This window comes from Scardinius erythrophthalmus (assembly GCF_964197995.2).
Source record: "Scardinius erythrophthalmus genome assembly, chromosome: 22".
Taxonomy (NCBI): domain Eukaryota; kingdom Metazoa; phylum Chordata; class Actinopteri; order Cypriniformes; family Leuciscidae; genus Scardinius; species Scardinius erythrophthalmus.
Genome location: NC_138242.1, coordinates 16,357,016 through 16,371,601, shown reverse-complemented (window position 1 = coordinate 16,371,601; position 14,586 = coordinate 16,357,016). Strand labels below are relative to the sequence as shown.

Below are 14,586 nucleotides of genomic sequence, written 5' to 3'. Positions count from 1 at the left end.
TCAGTGATTCTTTTGATCCAATTCACAAAATAAGTCTTAATAATTCTTTCACAAATCGTACTGATCCGGTTCTCAAGTAGATGTTAACAGCTCTCTGGATAGGAAGATTACCAATAAACTTAAATCAATAAAACAATTCAATGGCTTAATAAAATCTGTCCCTCACACAAAGCTAATTTCTGAAAACTTCCAGAATCACAATGGTTACTTTTATGATACTTTATTGGTGCTTTTGTGTCCTTTTGAAGCTTGACAGCCCCAGTCCTCATTTACTTTCATTATATTGAAAAGAGCGCCAGAATATTCTTCATAAATTCAAGTCATATGGGTTTGGAAAGACATGAGAGTGAGCAAATGACAGACTTTCTATTTGGGGTAAACTATTCCTTTTAATGCGTAGCAACTCAGATAATAAACCACATTTCAGCATGATGGCAGCACACAGAAAGGTGAGCTGAACCTTGCATTAAGATATGCAAATCCTTGAGGTTTAGAACCTTTATTTGTGTGTGTGTGTGTGTGTGTGTGTGTGTGTGTGTGTGTGTGTGTGTGTGTGTGTGTGTGTGTGTGTGTGTGTGTGTGTGTGTGTGTGTGTGTGTGCGTGTGTGTGTGCGTGTGTGTGTGTGTGAATCCACGTTTATCATATGTTTGTGCCATCATTATCAGCTTTTCTAATCCCATTTTGCCCAGACACTAAATCGCAGGTTGCCAGCATTGTAGACAAGGAAAAAATTAGACTGCATTTATAAGACATTAATGAGAGAATTGCTTTGATGCCTTATTTGCAACACAATAAAATGCGTGCATGTACACTCACACAAACAGACCAAAACAAATTCAGCAAGTCAGTGAGGAGGTTTATTAAAAACATTTCTCAGAACCCTCAAGACTCTTGGCACAGGGTTCATTGTTATTTCATGAGGCTTTAAAAGAGGAGCTTCTTTTGGTTGTAATATTTGTCTGCAATTACACCCATTTGAATCTAAGGACATTTGGGCCTGCGGGGTGTTTGGAGAGCAGAAGAGGGTGTCAGACCCACTGATGCCAGTGTGAACACTCCATTGCAAACCACGCAGTGCAGTTGTGTATCTGAAAATGCTGCTCTCTAATACAAACATATTTAACACACAGACACACAGTGACCTCTGACAAGGTGATATGGAGATGTAGCATAAATAAAATAGAAATGAGATTGCATTTGTGTTACAGAAGTGATCTATGAAAACAGTTTGTTCTTTCACACTGAATAATGTGTCAGAGATGTGGCCTGGTGGTTACTGCACGTATGGACCTGTTGCACAGTGATGCAATCCGAGTTCACATCCTGCATTCGTCATTTCCAGATCTCATTCCCTCATTCTTTTAAATTAAAAAGAAAGCGTCTAGTTTGACCTCAAGTACAATGCATCTGATTCTTTTAAATTAAAAAGAAAGCGTCTAGTTTGACCTCTAGTACAATGCATCTGATTCTGTACAGATTTTCAGGTTCAATTTGATTCTGATTCACAAGCTCTCGATTCAGTTCTGATTTTGATTCTATTTGATTTGGGGAACTGATGCCTCGTCTTTTTGAAATGTTTGTTTAAAGATCCAGCTAGCAGGAACAATTGCCTTTGCTTTTGATTCATTAAAAATAATAGGATTAAGTAATGTGATCTATCTACCTACCAACCTCAAATGAGATCCTTTCCAACATAAGATGACTTGCATTCATTGGTTTTACTATGAATAGAGTGAATTTGATAAAGCTAAATGGAATATATTATTGACAAAAATATCCTCATTACTTAGACTAATTGCAGAAGAAAACAATTAACACGGTTTCTAATATAACATGATTGTATATGCAGAAATTCTTGCCACAGTTTGGAATGCTGTGTGCATTTAATCTTTCTAGAGACATGAAGGAAAGCTACGTAATTTTAAACAGTTGGCAGAAAGCTGGGCTCAGGAGAAACAGATGGTGTTTAGTGTTAAGTTCTTCTGGGTCCTGTTATACGGTCTTGTCCGAACAGAAAGGCATGGCCTAAATGTCCTCCGTCCAGCTGTGAAGACATTACACTGGTGTTACTCTTTCTCTCTGTCACTTTTTAATTCATGTCTGCTATTCTTCTGTTGCTCTTTCCTCTGTTCCTCTTCCACTCAGCATGTCTCTTGACCTTCTCTATAGATCAGCATTAGTATGTTTATTCTTCATCCATCACTCTTAATGACTGCCTCTTGCTGTACAGTATCTTTTTCTTCTGTTCTCTCTCACACGGGAAGTCTCTTTTCACCTTCTCCTTCTCTCTCTCTCTTATTCAGTATTCTCTCTCTTATTCTCTAGAATTCATCCTCTCTCCGTCTTATTCAGTTCTCTTATTCAATTGGATTTTTATTGACATGCTTATTTAACATATAATATTGCCAAAGCAATATAAGAAAAAAAATCTAAGTGCCAGCAATGATAATAAAAACAAGTCATATAAAATAAATGGTAAAAACTGGTAAATGTGGTAATATATATATATATTTTTTTCACTTTCTCAATGCATGGGATTCTATGGGGTGTTTGTCCCATCTGGAGTAGTTTGCATGACAAAGTGGACCACAAACCTATACCATTTACAAAGAGAAATATAGGTATAATAATATTAAAATAATAATAATACAACAAATTGTGTCTGGAATGCGTGAATTTGCATTTAGCCTAATAGCTTGGAAACCCCTTCTAGCTGTCTTTTTAAGTGTGTGTGGTCTCACTTTTTATTTAATCTTCTTGTCAATGTACTATATTGAAATGTCAAAAACTAACACTAGTATTGTAGAACATTGTATTGTTATGTCTAACATCAGAAAAAAATAAATTCATAAAGTTTTGGAGTGACTTGAGGGTGAGTAAATAATTTTTTTGGTTGAATTATAACTGTATGGTCTGTCTTAGTAACTTGGTTCTGATGGCCAGTTATATTGTATGTTGTATTATGTTCTGTTTAAATTAGTTACAGATATGTGTTTATTTTTGGGATGAAGGACATTCTTGTGGTTTGTCACCTAAATTAGTCTCCAGGAAGAAATAACCGGAATAACAGGAATAAAAAAAAAACGGTGACCACTTTAATTCAAATTTCTCAATTGACAGAAAGTTTCTCTGCAGAACTTCTTTATGACTTTGAGAGACATTCTAATGCATCCCAAGACCCTCCATTGATTTTTATGACTATTTCTCTGGAACTCTTTGCTGAGATTTGGGCAGTTCATTGTCCTGAGAATTGTAGAAAGTATGTGGTGGAAAATGCGGGAAGTCTTTGATGTCAAAATGAGGAATTTGACGAGGATCTAATGAAGTGATGGTTAATTCAATGCCTCAGTTTGGGAAAGAGGCCACCTGCTACCTCTTTCACCCTCTCTTTCTTTTCACCCTGTCCTCCATCTCTTTATTTTCTTTAACACTCTCTCTCTCACACTCTCTCTCTCTCTCTCTATTCCTCCTGTGAGATTTCAGCAGTTCATTCAGGCCCTCTCTAGCCAGATGTATAATTATTCCTGCTGGCTTTCCATAGGTTCCACAAGGAACATTTTCGAGTGTGAATACAGCACAGGAAGCTCTCTAGGAGGGTTTGGCTGACATACACGTGCCACCGAGGTCAGACTGGGTGTGTTTATGTCAGAGCAAAGGCAGAAACACATGTGTACACACGTACATGACATGCCATCCAGTCAAGCAGAGAAAAAAGTGGGCCAAGCTTTGTGACCCTTTAACTCCAAGCTAAAGCAAAGGGCCAATCAGAAACATGTGTGATTTCTTTTCTAATGACCAAAGAACATCTAAGGCTAGGGATGGGTCATGATGATCGACTAGTTATCCAGCAATTGAGTCCGAGGCATGAGGAATGTTATATACCAGGGGTTTTCAAACTATCCCCAAGTTTGTCTAAACCCGGTCCATAGAAAATTTTATAAGAAAATGATTTTATATTTAGGATATAATATATCCTAGGAGATAGGATATTTCTAGTAAACTCTGAAATATTTCAGGTAGAAACTGAGTAAAAAAAAATCCTAATTCAGTAAATTATAAACAACTGGCAAATATTCAGGGCCTTTGAATATTGTTGTGGACAATGTTTTAAGAACCACTTACTTCGTACATAAATTGTAGATCATCATAATTGGGGTCTTTGGCCTCAAAAGGTTTGAAAATCCCTGTCATATACCACCATGCTAGTGTTATTATAATATTATTTATGTATTATTATGGTATTTATTAATATGTGACTAAGAAAGAATAGGGAGGGATTAAAGAAAAGTGAAAGCATAGATTTGTTTTCAGCTGTCTTTTAAATGTTGTCAGGGATTCTGCCTTCCGGATGAAGGTGGGGAGATTGTTCCACCTGCAAGGAACAATGAACGAAAATGTTCTGGAGAGTGATTTTGTGCCTCTCTGTGATGGTACCACGAGCCTTCGCTCATTTACCGAAAATAGATTTCTGGTAGGGATGTAGACTCGTAAGAGCAAGTGGAAGTAGGAGGGCGCAGAGCCTGTGGTAGATCTGTAAGCAATGGCTAGAACTTGATGTGAGCAGCGAGTGGTAACCAGTGCAGAGAGATCTCGTTGAAGACAAGATGTGCTGCAGCGTTCGGAATCATTTGTTGAGGTTTGATTGCACACAATGGAAGTCCAGCCAGAAGAGCATTGCCGTAATCAAGCCTAGAAATGACCAGGATCTGGACAAGAAGATGAGTTGCATGCTCAGTTAAAAAAAGGCCTGATCTTCCTGATGTTGTGTAGTGCAAACCTGCATGACCGAGCTGTCTTTGCAAAGTGGTCTTTGAAGATCAGCTGGTCATCAAAGGTTACTCCAAGATTTCTGACTGACCTTGACTGGGTAATAGATGATAAACCTAGCTGGATGGTGAAATCATGCTGTAGAGTCGGATTAGCTGGGAAGGCGAGACTATTCTTCAGAACCCGTATGTTTTTAGAGCACATGTCTTGTGTGTCTGTGTTTAATAAGCAGGTGTGTGCATCATCCGAGCAGCTTCCTCAGTCTGCTGCTTTTGAGGAGCTGCTTGAGGTTGTTGCTTGTCGTGCTTGAAGTTGTTACTCCATTGTGGAGGAAACCCGCCTTACCCACTAAGCCGTGTAGGGTAGCATCTAGCTTAGTCGGCAGCTGGCCAGGCTGGTATGCAGGCTAACAGGCTGGCCCGCTCAAAGACGTGGACCACAGTGAGGGCTTGGGACCTGAGGCGGCCATCTGCCATTTAATGGCTGCAGTGGTTGCCATCTATCAATCTATTGAAGAAAGAGAAAAGGCCTTTCTTCTTGATTCCTCGATTTCGCCCTATGGCCTGTCGTCGACTGGTATCAGGAGGTGAAACATCAATTAGCGGCGTTCAAGAAGCTAAACCCTCACCAGGTCCAGGAGCTGGCAGCCTCCTCCAGCTGTGATCGACCAGGGCCTAGATCCAAGAAAGATGATAGAGAGGAGCAAAAGGAGAATGTGGCTTTTTGGGTCCGGGCGACCCACACTACTCTGCCTAGGAGATGGACTGACCTGAGGGAAGTCATCTCCACAAGAGCAGCTGAGAAAAAGCAGTCGTGGCTCCTTTGGGCCCTGGTCCCTGAGAGCGCCCCCTCCCGGAGGGATTCTGGTTACACTGCCCCATCATGTTCCAGATTCCCTTCGGGGCTCTCAGAGGACTTTTGTACTTATCCCGCTGCCTTCGGTGATTCTTCTGGATTCTTCTGCCAGAATTTGCTTCAGTGGTCTGCGTTCAGTTTTAGATCTGAGAGTCTTGAACCATACTCTTTGGACATCCATGCTCAAGATGCTCACTCTCCTAAGCTCATAGTGTCACAAATACAATACGATGATTTGTTTTGTGATGGTAGATCTGAAAGACCCCTACTTACACATTGAGATCTTGCCAGAACACAGAAAGTTTCTCAGATTTGCTTTTGTTGCGAAGCTTATTAATATTGATTACTTCCTTTCGGCCTAGACCTGTTCACCAAATGCATGGATTCTGATCTGGATCCCCTTGGGTATCCATGTATTAAATTACAGAGACGACTGGCTCATTCTTGCGCAGTTGGAAGAGTTAGCAGCACAGCATCAAGATGTTGTGCTCGCTCATATGAAACGTCTGGTTAAACTCCAAGAAAAGTGTTCTTTCTCCAAAACAGAAAACCACTTTCTGGGGGTGGTTTGGATTCAAACACGATGCAGGCACATCTGTCTCCTGCACATGCAATTTCAATCCTGAACACTGTAAAAGGCATCAGGCTAGGTCAGGAGCTTTCTGTGTTGCAAGTTAAGAATCTTTTTGGGGGAGTGTTGCTGTTACAAGGCTCTCATTATGGACGCTTATCTCAAGGAATGGGGTGCAGTTTTCGATTGCCAAAAGAGAAACCAATTTTCTTTCACTAAGGGCAGTCTACATTCCGAGGCATTTAAATCTGGGGGCAGACATCCTGTCAAGACAGGGGCTGAGGCACGGGGAGTGGCGACTCCAACATCAACTAGTAGAGTCCATATGACAGAGGTATGGCCGAGCGGAAGTGGATCTGTTTGCCTCCGAAGAGTCAACCCACTGTCCTCTCTGGTTTGCCCTCTCACCTCCATCTCCTCTGGGGCTGGACGCCATGGTATAGATGTGGCTGAGATTGCGTCTGTACGCCTGTCCTCCGATAGCTCTGCTCCCAGCATTTCTAGAAAGGGTTCTCCAGGACCGAGTTCACCTTCTACTATTGCATCCGTTCTGGCCAGCCCGAGTGTGGTTTGCGGACCTAGTTTCTCTTAGTTGGACAGCCTCCATGGGAAATCCCGATCCAGGGGGACGATATTTCATCCCTGGCCAATCACATTTAGACTCGTGCTTCAGACACCGGCTCACGCAGAGTCTTTCCCATCGCGTCAACGCTATGACATTCTACTGCAATGATTCAGCTTAATTTAATGTTGTTAATGCTTACAACACTGCTTCATGCAGTATGCACTTTGACTGCAGTGCATTTACATCATTTACCAGGGGTGTGTTTAGCAAACAACGACGTAACTTGCTGCTTAGCTACCATAGTATGATGCATCGTTGAAGAAATCAACTAGCTAGTCACGACTGTTTCCCGAAACCGTATTGTCGCAAAGTGGTCGTTCAGCCACGATAAGGATTTAATAAGTCCACATACCATGCAAACTAGAAACTATGCTTCTAACCACAGGTCGAGAGCTGTCGTTCCAATTACACAACTTTGCGATACTGTTTGCGAATGTTCGTTAGAACGATGGTTTTGGGAAACACTGACTCGTTGAACTATGCTGATAACGACGGAACTTGCGAACATAGTTGGCTAACGATGCTTTTTGGAAACGCATCCCTGGTTAAGCTGTAAACATGGGTCCAATTTCCCTTTTCTTTATCTTTTGTGATGTCTACAGATTGCCATTTTTTCTGTTTAACAATGCACAACATTTGTAGCATTGATAGTTTTCACTGATGACAGTAACCAGAATAATTATATCTGCCTGTCTTTCTCTCCACCTATCTTTGGTTCAGTCTGCCTGTTCCTTCCACTCCATTATCACAAATCCCTAATATGGACATTTGCATACTTTGCATATTCAGGCTCTGGCCTTGCAGATTGGATGGAGGCTCATCACTACTGCCTGACTGGTTGTTATATAATGAGGATATAGCTGCTTCATCCCTTCTGTATTATAACACAGCGAGACATTCAATATGCCCGCCTAATTACCAGTGACTAATGAAGCTATTTTGAGAGTCGAGCTGACTGAGAATAAGATGGTGAATGCTCTAGCGATCATTAATTAATTTGGTATTCCATTAGCACCACGATGTGAAACGACACCCCTTCCTGTTTTTCAGTGTGAATATGCTAAAGCAGAGGAACATGGGAATGTCATTATAAGCTATTTCAGATTGTTTTGTGTTCCACAGCTGTTGAACTATAATGTGTTAATTCGCTGGAAACTGCAAATTCAGCTTCACTTGGATTTTTCACAATGAGTTATATTTGAAATAACTGTGATGATGTAGTTCTAATGACATTTGTTAATTGAGAATATGGTGTGTGAATGTTGTTTTTGCGCTGTCAGCTGAACATGACAAATGCAAAAATGTTCTGTATATCCTAAACATTTGTTAACAACATGTATTCTTTACTTCAATGAGCTCATTGTTTCTGCCTTAAATTAATCCATTGTTTAAATAAATCCATTGTTAGATAACTGCGTGATTTGTATATGTACATCTCTGAAATATATAACTTTGACACTTTCAAATCCGATAACAGATCACTCTGAATTGTAATTGAAATGTGAAATATGTATTGTGAAAAGCGCTATACAAAAAAAATGTGAATTGAACTGAAGTATGGACGTCATCAGTGTACCTGTCTGTATCTGCTATACGCACCATGGCCTCAGGATGTTTTTTGTCCTTCCATTTAGCAATGCATCAAGAAAAGAGACACATGGGATGCATCCGAAATCGCATACTCTCTTGACTTTAGTTACTTTGCGAAAGCTGAAAAAGTATGTTCTATGTTGTATGAATATGTATGAATACAATTCGGACGTACTACATTCGCCATGTTGTCATTGTTTTTTTTCGACTACTATATAGTAGGGAAGTAGCCATGGTCTTGAGACTGTGTGTGTCTGTATATGCATGTGTGTGTGTGTGCAGACAAGCAAGGTTGCAGGAAAAAAGGTAGTTTGAGCATGTTTAACACAAATTACTGTGCTATACTTTTTTGGAGAATAACTTCACTGGATTAAAGACGGCAAAACAGAATGACATGCCATTTAATTGTTTATTTTAATTTAATTAAATATCCTTGTGAAAAAGAATTGTGCTTAATGGTACTGAATGTGCACTTGTAATGTACTTATGTACTTTAAAACAACTGTACTTGCAGGTAAGATAATATTAATTTAATAAAAGGCACTTTCATGACTATATTTCTTAACACACTTAAATACGCTTGAAAATTGAACTTTGTGATGATTATTATTTTGCACCTGGTTATAAATTTAACAGTACTGTGTTATTCGACATTTAAATTTTGCTTTTTGCTAACTTTATTTCAATTAGTGTTAGCAGCTTTATAGGTCCTTAAACCAGGTTAGACCTGAATTTAGCAGTATCAGATACAGCATGCTCACTCAACGACCTTATCCCCAGAAAACACACAATTCCATTCATTTTATTAACAGCCAGTAAATGGGAGTAAAAAGCGATGACTCTGTCTACCACCTGACTCCAGCCACACTGTTTTGGTGTTCATGCTGGTGGTTATGTTAGTCACCCTCAGACTGAGCACTGACCCTGGCTTTTATCTGCTCTCACACTCACTGCAGTGACCTTTTAAAATCCATTCTGATGGTTTGGACGGTGGAATAATTACATATTAACATAATCCAGCTGCATGCTGAAAGGGCCAAGAAAAATAGCCTGTGTTCAGAGGATAGAGAAGTGAGAAAAACAAAGAAAAAACTTTGAAAAATTCAAAAAAATGAATTTACAAGTTTAGTGTAGAACTAACAACTGAGGCGTTTAGGTGAGTTTCCAGTCTCAGATGGCGCAGCCGTAGGCCATTCAGGGACCAATTTTGATTGATAACTGACAAAAAAATGGCTAGAGCTTTCTCAAAATGGCAAGATGCAATCTGGCTGGCTTTGCAACCATCTTTTAGGATTCCCATTCATCTCAATGGCAGTTGCTTGGCAGGCACATGACTATCTAGAACTACCAAAAAAAAAAAAAAAAAAAAAACTTTTTTATTTATTTACATATAGAATTTCTATTTATTTATTCATTTCTTTTAACAATTGGCTGCAGAGTAATCAGTCACATGGCATTTACAGCTCACAGGTGTTGGCTCAAAAACATGACCTGAATGGGCAGGTCTTGGCCAGAATGCAGAGCTAGACGTCAGTTATCTCAATACGCTACAGCCCACTGAACTGCTGAATACACATTTCAGCTATTGCAAGTACAGCATTTGCTCCTCAAACGACATTTCCGTACAGATTCTCCATGTCTCTCCTTAAGAAAAGCAGCGTAATTAGTCTTACACAAGAGCGCTTGATTTCATGCTCAAAAATCACATTCACCATTTTAAATTAATCTGCTTCTACTGAAGGTTTTTGCTTGATGTTTAATGCACATAAGGTACAAATTCTTCTCGCTAACAGATAAATGTGTCTAGTATTGGTTTTAAAAGCACTGGTTTTGATTTGAATATAAAAGTGGCTCAATTGATTTAAACTGAGATTTTTCTTCCACCTGGAATACTTCTACTGGTTTGTTTGGCAGCTCTGTAATGGTTCTGTGCTCATCTTTTAGACCTGTATTAGCCTGGCACAGAGTGCTGAGCTAAAATCAATAAGCCCATAAGGTTGCTGTCACTGTCTCTTATTTACATCCTCTTCAAGAGATCTTCAACCATTACTCCTCTAGCTTTGCTAACTTATGGTGCATTGGTCTTAATAAAGCAAGAAGTTAACAAATGACAAAAAAAGGTTTATTGGAGAACATAGATAATAGGCATCATTTGTAATTGTAATTCTCCCAGCAGGATTAAAAAATACAATCAATGAATGCAGACTAGTCAGTGTAATCACGAAAAGATAGATAATGCACTTTTGCAAAAATGACTCTGCAAAATGTCAAGACAGTCAAATATTAATTTTTTTGTGACACAATCTTTCACACCTGTGGGAAGAAATACTTACTGATAATTGAGAGACTTCTAAACAATTGACTCAAAATGCACAAATTGAAGCCAGAGCAAGCATTCGTTAGTTTATATTCACTGCAGTGTATCAGATGAAGATGGAGTTTATTGGTCAGGCCACATGGGGGCCCCAGAGACGCAGGGGTCAGGAATCTCAGCAAATCATTTTACTGTCAAACACTGTCACAGTCTTTTTTTTTTGTTAGTATTTTAATTGTAACATTTTAAAATTATTTTATTTTATTTCCTCCCATTACAATACCATCTATGTCCTTTGAAAGTTTGACACTGCTTTACTTACATGTTTATATCATTTTTATTAGAGTTCTTCCATCAATTCAGTGAATTCAGTCTTATCTTACAAATTACATGTCCGTGTCATTTTACTTTCAGTCTGTTTATTTGTGTATTTGTCCATCCATAGTCCTGAATAAATTATTAAGCGTTTTTTTCCAGCAGTTTAAGATACTTTTATGATCTGTCTTTATTGCTCAGGCTTGGAGGAAAGTGATCATGGTTGTATTATCCAAGAAGCTGACTATTTTCAACCTTGAATTTTTTATATTACTTCTAGGCATTTTTAGGTTAATTATTCCCTTTCCTAGTATCTGGAATTTCAGTCCCTGTATATTCTTGCAGTCTGACGTGCGTTCTCCGGCTCATTACTGAGGAATGTAACAGTATAATTGTTTGTCTGCTGGTTAAACTCTCTACGAGATATTTTTAGAAGAGTCGTTTTCACTTACCTCAGATGAGCTTCTCTCTTCGCAAAAACCTGCGATGCTGTTATGAAAACTGTGAGTCAGGAATAGTCATTAAAGGCGTCTGGAGAAAGAGCAATGTGTCTCTGAGGAGGTGAGGTGCTGAGTTGAAGAGGTGTGATTTTTTTAAAAGGTTAAATGGTCTATTTTAGTGTCACAAGGTGTAAATGATATATAGCACTAATTTAAGCAATTGTAAGTTGATGGAGAAAGAAGAGTTGTGCAACTTGTAACACACAGATGAGCAATAGTAATAGTGATGCTTGCCTTAGTGAATATCAGTAATTATATATATACATTTCCATACAATTCTGTAAGTTATGTAAATTATTATTGCTGCAGTAATATGCACTTTTGACACAAACAACCCCTTTCAAAGACACAGTGAGACTCCTATAGTAGTGTGATTATATCATCAGGGATAACAGGAAACACTTGAGGAGTTGTATGCCTCTTGTGGAAAATTCAGTTCTGGCTCATGAAAATCTGAATGTGTTTGAAGAAACTGGCCCCTGGGGGCATGAAAACACACACACACACACACACACACACACACACACACACACACACACACACACACACACACACACACACACACACACACACACACACACACACACACACACACACACACACACACACACACACACACACACACACACACACACACACACACACACACACACCCTTTTCATGTCGAGACAGTAATGATTCACTCTGCTGATAGTCAGGTATGAGACACTCAAGATATAATGATGTATCTGTTTGCTTCTGGGAAACTCTTAAGATGTTTTACCTGATACACACTCGTTGTTTGCTCTGGATTATTTAGTAACGGGACACGAGGGTTGAATATGTCAGGTGGGGGTCACCGCTGTCAAAGAATCGAAAAGAAATCCTTCGATTTACTCAGATCCATCTACCTAATTGTATGCAAAACCTGGAACAATGTGAGTGCAAAACAGTTTAATGATGATTTGCAAAAAAAAAAAAAAAAAAAAAATGCAACAATTACATAAAATGATTAGATTAAGGAGTGCACAAATCTAAAAAATAAAAATAATAATTCCATTAAAACTAAAAAAAGCTAATAATTTAATGTCAAATTTTGAAACAATTATAAATTATATAAAAAATTGTGTAAATACAAATTCATTTTACTTGTGTTTCATGAATACCCCTCCTTATTAAGAACTTGTTGCAGAAACAATGTATATAGTTTTGTGGGTAAAATGAATGGAAAATGGTTTAAAATGAAGCAGTCTCGTAGGTCATATATTATTTAAAGAGTTAAATATAGCTTACACTGAGCTAAAGCAGTGAATGGAGTCCATAGGGTGGAGCCATGAGGCAGACACATGTATTATTAGAGGGCTTTTAATTTACCCAATAACACACGCAAATACATATGCAAGCTCACAGGCTGAGGCACACATATCACATGCAAACCACACATATGTATGCGCACACAGAAGCCAATACACAACATCTGCATTATACAGGTTTGAACGTTTAAAAATGGGCCCATCTGTTTTGTATATAACATGGTCAAAGGTCATTTAGTAGGAAAGAAATGTAGGTCAAAAGTCAGCCATGGTACCCTGGTTTAGTTTTTCTCTGCTTGGATATGCATATACGTGTACTTTGCAAAGAATGTCCGTTTTGGTGATCCATGAATGAAAAAAGAAAGTTGTTAGGATGCATATATCTGTTTGCCTCTTCTTAAATAGGTCACTTCTCACTCCAGATATGTTCCGATATGATCACTTTCTTTGTGTTAAAATGATTGATGTATGATTTGTCCAGATGGCCGAATGGTTTGAGGCCATGTCAGCGGGGGTTTAATCCAGTGATGAAATGTTTTACATTTAAATCTCTTGTCTAGATGCGTATGCATTTTACCCAAAGCTTTTTTATGGATTGTGTGGCAGCCAAATCTGCTCCACTGGGGATCCCTGGGTATGAAATCCAAAGGTAAATATCCCGCCTCTGGACGGCTTGATCCGGGCTTTTCTGTGAAATGGAATCACAGGGCGGCGATCTAGTGAAGCGGCGAGAGGCACAGGCTTTTGGGTTAGTAGGTTATCTGTTCAAAAACCTTTATCCAATACCCTCTTTGACCCATAATATTTAGTTTGTGTGTTTTTACTAGTATATTGTTACATTTATTGTTTATGGTAAACTGAGATGTATCAGATTAATATGCACTCTGAGCACCCTGGGTAAAAACTGCACTGACAGTTATTCTGTGAGACGGAGTAGAGCAAATCTGAGCGATGAAGAGAGACGGGTGATATGAATTTTTACAAGCTCAGCATATGCCCTGAGATTTTATTAGATGTAAGTGAATTATGATGGTAAACACACATAAATTCAATTAAAAATGATAAAAAATAAAACATTTTAAACAATTATAATTGTTATATAGCCTAAACAAATTAAATAAAATTATCATATAACATCTTATATATTTAAGTTGATGATACATGTGTGAAATAAATGACTGTTGGTTTTAGAATTGTTTTGCAATATGAGAAATTAGATAAGTAATTTGTATATTTTAGTTTGCTCTACTTATTTTTGGTCTATTTACTACTGATGTTTTGAAGCAGCAAAAAAAAAAAAAATGTTTTTATGACAATTGTCTCCAAGAACCCGCGATATTGCTGAAACGGCAATAAAACTAAATAAAACTCCTTATGCTGTATTTTTTACAGGCACAATGAAATGAAAGTTTTTCTGTCACTCTCTCTCTCTTTTTTTCACTATTTAGCTGTGCAAACTTTCTTCGAGTGTGTTTGTGCTTGTTTTGACAACAGCAAACAGGATTTTTCCTCCATTTCCAACTCTTTTCAGTACAAAGTAAAGCTTCCAGCATGCCTTGCTTTGATACACACACACACACACTGCAGAGCTCAAGTACTAGCTATGTTAGTGTAATCCCGCTTTCCTTTTTGCCGCTTTGTAATTCTCCAGAAATACCCGGGCACGTGTGTGTATATGTGCAATTTTCTACAGCACACACCACAGCAATGGTCTTCTAGCCCGTTAAACTGAAGACAGCAGAGAGAGAGAGAGACT

The 14,586-nt window shown here is 38.6% G+C and overlaps 1 protein-coding gene across 2 annotated transcripts in view; it reads left to right on the top strand.

The window, feature by feature from the left end:
• The window catches only part of kiaa1217 (KIAA1217 ortholog), a 124,603-nt gene that overhangs the window by 13,892 nt on the left and 96,125 nt on the right, over positions 1–14,586 (top strand). The window lies entirely within an intron of this gene.